Consider the following 9,062-nt stretch of genomic DNA (forward strand, 5'->3'; position numbering starts at 1 on the left):
TGACAGAGTAAATGAATTTCTGTAGCAATGTCTTTTATGAAACTTGCCCCATTGTGAAAGTCCTTCCTTAACTAAAAACAGTGTCTTCACGTCCTTCTCCTGGCCTGGGAAGGACAAAGCTGCATGTTCTGAAAAAGCTTATAGACAGTTATGGCTACAGGACTTAAATTCACAACTTGAGGGAGAATAATTAATCTGGGGCTTCAGTTTTCATATCTATCACTGTAGCTGAATTGGTGTTTCCTTTAGATTGGTGAGCTTTGTGGTTCCATAGAGCTTTCATAGCATCTCTCTGGTGTGTTGTACACATGAGGGATTTTTGGTTTGGGTTTCTTCCTCAGCAATGACAGAGGCCTAGAATTTTCCTAACAATCTACCATGTTGTCATTTCTCGCTCTCCAAACACAGACACTCCCAACATGTTGAGAAGAATTCCCCAGGCCTCATGCTATCCAAGGTGCATTTCCTAAGCTAAGAAAAATGGTAATAAGAATTACCACCACAAGGCATCCAAAACAATTAGATTGCCAGGGCCTTTAGTAATGGGGCGCTGCAAAGGTGCTCCACCACAGGGAAAGTATGAGTAACTCAGAGATAATTCCTCCAGGAATTGGGGGCAATGGCCGGCTTGCCTCTGGGGTTTCTAGTACTGCGTCACCACAATCTATAGGTCTTGTGTATCAGGAGGACTGATATTGTGGCTTCTCTTTTGCACAAGCATGTTATGGAAGGGGGTCTCCTTGTGTCTCTACACTCATACACTGCATAAGACTAGCCTGAGTTGAAACCTACGTGCCCTTATTACTATTACACACCCATATTAATACACTACAGAAAGCATTTGCAAATAATAGGAGCTTGTTAATACTTGAATTTTTGTTGGTACTATTATCAGTGAATAAGGGATCCACATAAAGAAACAAGCCTTGGTGCTCAAGATTAAATGCAAAATTATACTGTGAAGAGAAATTAAAGTAATTTTTAAAATAAATGCAAAATGGAACTGTTGGGCTAGTGCTATAGCACCATCTACTGGCTCTTTCTCAGAATACCATTAACATCTAAATTGTAAAAACAACAAGGAGTCCTTGTGGCACCTTAGAGACTAACACATTTAAATAAATTTGTTAGTCTCTAAGGTGCCACAAGGACTCCTTGTTGTTTTTGCTGATACAGACTAACACGGCTATGACTCTGAAATCTAAATTGTAGTTAATTTGCCCTTTTTGCCTGAAATATGACATAGTTTCCTTTTATATGGCCGTAGCAGGAAGGGAGACAGGAGAGGGCTAAATTCCATTTTCAGTTATGGTCTATGGGCTGGAGCATACATTTTAGACTACATATTACCCTCAAGTCACAGCAGCTCTGTCTCTGATATCAAGGAGAGGTTTTTGCACAAAGATCAAGGATCGCAAACTGACTTCAGCATCTCTCAGTGGGAGAATTTGCTCTCCTTTAGGATCTTATTTGTTTCTCCTCCTTCCTCAACCTTCTTTCTGTTGTTTTCCCTCTTTCTTGTCTTTGTATCTTTGCTCTGCTTTTCCCACCACCCATGGGGTTCATACTGACCCAGTTCCCCATAAACAGATCAGCAATGAAAGTTTATGATGACATGTTCGTTGTCAAAATTAGGCTTTTTAGAATGACATCCTTATGCTTTGAACTGAGGACTGGAGCGGTCACATCTCTCAGGCCTGGTCTACACATAGTTTTTGTACTGATTTAACTATTTTGATTAGAGTGTGTGTAATAAATTACTAACTAGCTAAAGCTGTACAACCCAGAGTGGGAACATAGTTATAATATATAGAGAGATGCCTTATACTGGTTGATAGCTTATTCCCATAAGCATAAGGAGCATAAGCTAAAACCAGAATAATCATCTTTGATATACGTATAATGTTTTCAAATGGATATATAGTTAAAAGCAACACAAAAATTGGGTTAAGTATTGTTTCTGGCTGTTTACAGAGTTAGGCAGATAACACAGCACTAGTTACACTAGGTTTCCATTTGGAATGGCAGGATCATTTCACAACCATGAGAGCTAGAATATATTTTTCAGAGTTGCTAGCGCTCATGATTTTATTGTGAGCCTTGTGATATTTTCTGTGTTTTAACCTCATGAACTACAGGTTTCTCGTGAATTTTTGCCCTTGTTCCAAAGGGTTGCCATCTTCCATCAGTTTCAACAGGACTGAAGCATCAGGCAAGATAGCCAATGTTTTCCTACAGACTTTGCATGAGGAAGTGTGGTTACCCTTAATAAAGATGGCCATTGTTTTCAATGGAATGGAAGTTAAGATACTGTAGGAAATTGTGAAAAGGAGCAGGAGGGAGCCTGGGAGGGGGAGATGGGAATGTGGGGGTTCAGAAGGGAGAGAGGAGGATGTGCTGGGGATGGAGGGGGCAGCAGGAGGTTAGCAGAGGGGGAATTGGGGAATATGAAGAAGTAGCAGAGTCGGAGAGATTCTGCGGGCAGGAGTAGGGTTACCATACGTCCTCTTTTTCCCGGACATGTCCGGCTTTTCGGCAATCAAACCCCCGTTCGGGGGGAGTTGCCAAAAAGCCGAACATGTCCGGGAAAATGGTGGCTCTGCTCCTCCCCGACTCTTCGGCTCTGTCTAACCTCATTCCTTGGATTTAAGCAAGTTATGTTAAATGATCACATTAATTTACATTTTGATAAAACAGCCAAAGTTTTATGGGTGGGGTAAAACATAGGAGTACTGTTAACTTTCTATAGCACTTTCTGCTCTAAAAGAAGTTGGTGCCTAACTTCCCTTAGGCTACCACTTTTTCACAGAGGCTTACAAACATGCTTTATTTGGTTATGTTGACTGAACTGTAAAACCCAGCTCAGCCCTTTGGCCCCCACACCAGTCAGCTGACTCCTGGGACAAGGGACCAGGCTGGATCAGAGGTGCTGGAACAATTTTTATAGTGGGGTGCTGAGAGTCAGTGAACCAATCTGTAAACATAGGATGGAAACCACTTCACGCCAGGGGATGCGCACTTCAGCACCATGGGCTGGACTGGTGGTGGTGGAGGGTCTGGCTGGAGTCAGGGGACAAAGAGATTTGGCTGGGGCGGCGCATGACTACCATGATGGGGTGAGAGGCTGGAGATCCTCACTGGAGTGAGAGACGATAGGAGCCCAAATGATTGGACAACAGTATACGATTCACATAAAATAGAATAAAAAATAGAAAAAATAATACATTTATAAAAAGTGCAAAATAAATTTAAAATAGTAATAATGAATAAAATACAAAAATATTAACAGACTTAAAAAAAAGTAAAATAGTAAAAACTGAAAAATAAAAGAATTGTAAAATACATAAAAACCATAAAAGGGGAAATAAAATTAAAAGAAACTTAATATATATATATAAACAACAATAAAATAAAAAAGGAAATACAAGTAAAATATATTAAAAAGGTAAAAATATAACTCTTAAGAAAAAACACACACAAAAAGAAAGAAAAAAGAAGTACAATTGTAAAACTGAGGGCGAAAGTCCATGGGGCTTGTGCTCCTATATCATAGGTGAGGAGCTCTAATGTGTGCGCCCCCGTGTCCCCTCTCTGTCCCCCGTGTGGACAAGGCTAGACAGCAGTCTCACTCCGGCCATGCGGCCACCCCAGCCTGGGAGTGAGGGGCGGCGCCCTCCCAGGCTTCTGGACCCACAGACAAAGCCCGGGCGGAACCACTCCCATTTATACTTGCTGGACACAAGGCTCTTGCTCGTGTTGTACAGGAGGCTAAGCGACCCCCCCCTGTTATACACTGAGCAATGAGGGCTCCCTCCGTGTGGGGCAGAGGCGAGACCCTGCGCTCCAGGGACGAGGTAGCTGGTGGACAGACCCCGCCGGAGCGGGGAATGTCAGCAGGCGCCACTCTGCCTTGGACGGAGTCATCTCCACTTGAGCAAGCGAGACTCCCCGCAACCGCCAGGCACCTCTTCCGTCAGTGGACGGTGACCCTGACTCCGAGAGAGACCCCCGGGAGAGCGAGAGAGAGACGGGTGTCCCTCGGCTGGGCCCCCTGGGGCGAGATTCAGCCCAGCCGCAGCGGGGTACACAAGGTACTAGGTGGAGAGGGGAAGGAGAGAGAGAGCCAGGCCGGAGGCCTCCGGGCTCTGCTCCCCTCTCTGCACCAGCCTGAGTCCCCCCCACTCAGGACTTTTCCCAGCATGTACCCAGCTCACCCAACCTTGTGTCATGGGTCCGGGCCAAGCCTTCGGAATGAAGGGAGAGAAAAGGGCAACGCTGCCTCTGCCCAGGCTATGCAGGGAATCACCCCGCCCTTCTGGAACTACCTCTGGGGACCCAGCTGGGATTGTAGCTCATTGAGACTTCCAGAGCCTGGCCCCATTGCGGTCATTCCATGAGGTAGAACAGAAACACCTGCCTTTAAAATTCAACTGTATCTAGGGTGACCCCACCTGTATTTCAAGTTCCGTAATAGAGGACACTGCTGCGGGGGGAGGGGGTGAGCTCGAGGGGGTATTTTGGGGTGCTGGAGGGGTGTGTGTGTACTGGGAGATGGTATTTGGGAGGTGCTGGACAGAGTATTTGGGGTGTGTAAGAGCAGAGGTGCCTCTTGGGACCTCCCACAGGCATGCTGCCGAAGGCAGCCTGACTGCTGCCCTCAGGGCGACCGGCAGACAGCACCCCAGGCAGGCGCTTGCTGCGCTGGTGCCTGGAGTCGCCCCTGGTTGTCCCCCATAACGTCCATTCTTCTCCCCCCCACACCCCACGGAGCATTCCCCTTTTCTTCCCCCCCCCCCCCAAGGAGCACCCTTCTCTCTCTCTCTCCTCCCCTCCGGCAGGGCTGGGTTGGGTGAGGGGTTGGGGGGAGGAGGGGGGAGGCTGGCTGCCTGCTGAGGAATGAAAGTGAAAGTAACTCACTTCCTCGGCAGCCAGCCAGGATTGGAATGGTCACGCGTGGCTGGGCTGGGGATAGCCAGATAGCATGTGTGAAAAATCAGGACGGGGGGTTGGGATAGGGTGAGCAGATGTCCCACTTTTATAGGGACAGTCCCAATTTTGGGGTCTTTTTCTTATATAGGCTCCTATTACCCCCCCCCAACCCCTGTCCTGATTTTTCACATTTGCTGTCTGGTCACCCTAGGTGTGGGTAATTGGTGCCTATATAAGACAAAGCCCCAAATATCGGGACTGGCCCTATAAAATCAGGACATCTGGATCTGGTCACCCTAGCTGGGGAGCGCGTCTCTCCCCCGGGCTGGCAGCGATCCATCTCATCCGGGGGGAGCTGCACAGGGCAGGATGAGCTGCTGTGGCTCCATGGGTGCCCCGTCCCTGAAATCAGATGCTGGGCTAATTTCACCATGGACCGTGGGGCTGGCGATGGTGCCCATTGGCGTGTGATCGGACCTGAGGGTTTGCTGCTGCTGTTGCCACTCTGCACCCCAAGAGGTGGATTTTGGGGTCCTGCAGTTTTCCACCGATCTCCTCCTCTACTGCAGCTGTTGGACCAGCAGGCTCGGGGGGTGAGCCAAGCATGAAAGCAGGACTGTGTTGCCATTTAGATTGTCATTTAACAACTTTGTTTGCCAAAAATGCTTGCTAACAATCCCTGAATTCAATTTCAATATATTTTTTTAAATCAATATCTTAGCCAAAAACAGAAAATTAAGTTGTTGACAATTATTTGTGACAAGTTTGGTTGGGGGCAGGGACTGGACCAGTTTTCATCAGAGAAACAAAAAATGTTGACTGACTTTCCTATAGCCTGTTACTGCTAAATAGAGCCTCCAACCACTGTAATATCTCATCCCCTTACTAGTGTCTAGAGCAGGGGTTGGCAACCTACGGCACACGTGCCAAAGGTGGCACACAAGCTGATTTTTGATGGCACGCCGCGGCGGGCTGAGCGGCTCAGCCCACCGCCGCTCTGGGGTTCCGGCTGCTGCCCCATTGCCAGCCGGGGTCCCAGCTGCCGGCCCCACTCAGTGCCCACTGCTGGTCTTGGGACCCCCAAGGAACCCCAGGCTGGCAACGGGCTGAGCAGGCCGGCGGCTGAGACCCCGTCTGAGCCACTCAACTCGCTGCCGGCCTGGGGTTCCATTCACTCAGCCGGCAGCGGACTGAGCGGGGCCGGTGGGGGGCTGAGTGGGGCCGGTGGCAGGCTGAGTGGGGCCGGCGGCTGGGACCCCGACTGGCAAGGGGCCGGCAGCCGGAACCCCAGAGCAGCAGCAGGCTGAGTGCTGCCGGCACCCCAGACTGGCAATGGACTGAGCCACTCAGCCCCCTCGCCGGTCCCGCTCAGCCCGCCAGCGGCCCGCTCAGCCTGCTGCCGGCTGAGTGAATGGAATCCCAGACCGGCAGTGGGTTGAGTAGGGCCAGTAGCTGGACCCCAGACCGGCAGTGGGCTGAGCGGGGCTGGTGGCTGGAACCCCAGACAAGGATCCCAGGCAAGGATCACACTAAATTGATAAGATCTGCATTTTAATTTGATTTTAAATGAAGCTTCTTAAATATTTTAAAAACCTTATTTACTTTAAATACAACAATAGTTTATTTATATAATATAGACATAGAGAGAGACCTTCTACAAATGTTAAAATGTATTACTGGCATGGGAAACCTTAAATTACAGTGAACTTGGCACACCACTTCTGAAAGGTTGCCGACCCCTGGTATAGAGTGACCATATGTTGTACTAAGATTCTCTTGCTTTTTTTCAAGTGAGTCAGTATAGCTTTTGCCAGCCCAGAGGTTGGGCAGCCAATGTCTTACATTTTCACAATGTTTTGTCCAACTTTCATAAAGTAAATACATGGTTAATACGAGTTAAAAAGGCCAGGGACACTTCCTTGTGAAGAATCTGTGTAGCAGATCATGCTAGAGCTGTGAAAATGTTAGTTTTTGATGGAACTTTAGAGGCAGTGATTTATCATGTATTTCTGGCAGTGCCCAAAATGTGCTGCTATTGCTAATGTCTTTCCAAACAAAAATGAGGCACAATAGGACTTCTGTAACATTTCTGTGCTACCTTAATCTAGATGAGATGATTCTGTGCTGACTTCATTTTGGTCACTTTGTGCTTTACCTAGGAGTAAAACTAAGGGCTATATTTCCCCACTGATTGGAAACCCAGCTTATTAAACTGGATAATGCCAATGATCTATTTACAGTAGAAGGTTGATATAGAGTTGTAACTAACATTAAGACTGATGCCCACTATACATTTAAAACTAAAAAGTGGCTTTGTAAAAATGACCTGGGTTTCCAACTCTATTGTGTCTCAGTCAGGGCGGAGCGCCTTGTGAGGTGTCTTCGCACTAGCTCAAGGTCACAGTGCAAGAACCTAGAGAGCCTCCTGAAGCACGGTGATAGTTTTGATTTAAATGGACTTGAACTGTATGAAGAATTGAGGCACTGTCACCAATGTTACCACATGCAAAATCGGTGATGGACATTGTACAGTTTATTCATACCAGCAAACTTGTTGACATATATCCTAATGTGTACATTGCCACTCTACCGACAATTCCTGTAACAGTAGCATCAGGAGACCGGAGTTTCTCAAAACTAAAGCTCATTAAAAACTATCTCCATTCTACAATGAGTCAGGAATGCTTGACTGGTCTTGCTATTCCTGCAATCGAACAAGACATCACTTTGTCTTTGTCATACAATGACATTATTACTGCTTTTGCAGCCCAAAAAAGCCAGAAAGATTGCTTTTAATTAAAAACAAATCCTTGTTTCAATACCTCTTCATATAAATTTCCAATAAAATGTTGACAAATTAAAAAAATTATATTATTTGCACCATTCTGTCAAATCAGAATTTTTTCTATAGCGCTACTTCTTTAGTGCTAGTCCATCAGCATTACAGTGTGCTTAATTAAGTTAAACTGGGTTTAATAACATGCATGTGGCAAGTTTTCCAATACTGTAAGCTTATGTTTGTGTTGCTAAGAGCAAGTCAGGCACAGGGGCACCAGTTTAATAATCCCGCCTAGGGCACCATAAATCCTAAGGACGGCCCTGGAGGCAGGGAGTGCAGAGAGTAGGTGGGGGACAGGAACCTCGGGGAGTAACGAGGGAGAATGTGAGAGGTTGGCACTGGGAAGGGGCCAAGGCACTGAGAAGGGTGAGGCTAGAATGGCAGGGCAGCTCCCCAGCCCCCAGGGTTAGGGGAGAACAGGTAGCAGTGCCCCTGCCAAGACCAGCAGGTAGGGGATTGCGTGGGGGGCAGGCACATGCCAAGCAGAGTTTAAATCTCACAGACCAACCCAGGCAAGTTATTTCTCGATCCCCACGAGTTGTAAACCAAGCTCAGGATTTGGATTGGTGACGAGGCGGGAGTGGAAGCCGCCAACCGTGGGGTTTTGCTACGGACCCTGCGCTCCATGCCTCCCCCGGCCCGGGCCGGCCTCCGCTCCAGGGAGCCCATCCTCCCTTCCGTAACACCACGTGATCCAGGAGCCGGGTTTTCCCCCGCGCCCCGCCCGGCTCCGCTCTGGATTCTCTGGTCCGGGTTTCCCCCGCCTCCCGCCCGGCCTGGCCCGGCCCCGCGGCTCCGGTTTCAGCCGCTGCTACAGGGACCCCCAAGATGGAAACGCAGGGGCTGCCCGCGGTGGAGGCGGCCCAGGCCCGGCCCGACACCCAACATGGCGGCGGTGCCGCGGCACCGAGCGCCGCGCCCGCCGGCCGCCTGCCCCAGCGGGAGCCGGAGCCGCCGCCGCCCGAATGGGACCCGGCCGCCGCCGCCTCGGGCCTGTACATGAGCTTCCCGGTGATGCTGCTGGAGGAGAAGCAGGAGCCGGGCCCCAGCGCCGCCCCCGGTCCCCCGCCGGCGCCCGGCCCCGACAGCGACGGCCTCCTGCTCGTCTTCAACCTGGTGCGGGGCGCGGCGGAGCCGGGGGCCGGGCCAGGCGGCGGGGAGAGCGGCCGCCCCGAGCCTCCCCGCGGGGAGCAGGAGGAGGCTCCCGGGCCGGCCCCGCCGCCGCCGCTGCTGCCCCCGCCGCCGGGTCCGGGCGCGTCTGCTGCGCCGCCCCGGCGGGGAGCGGAGGCGGCGG

The sequence above is a fragment of the Trachemys scripta genome, chromosome 7, assembly GCF_013100865.1.
Source record: "Trachemys scripta elegans isolate TJP31775 chromosome 7, CAS_Tse_1.0, whole genome shotgun sequence".
Taxonomy (NCBI): domain Eukaryota; kingdom Metazoa; phylum Chordata; order Testudines; family Emydidae; genus Trachemys; species Trachemys scripta.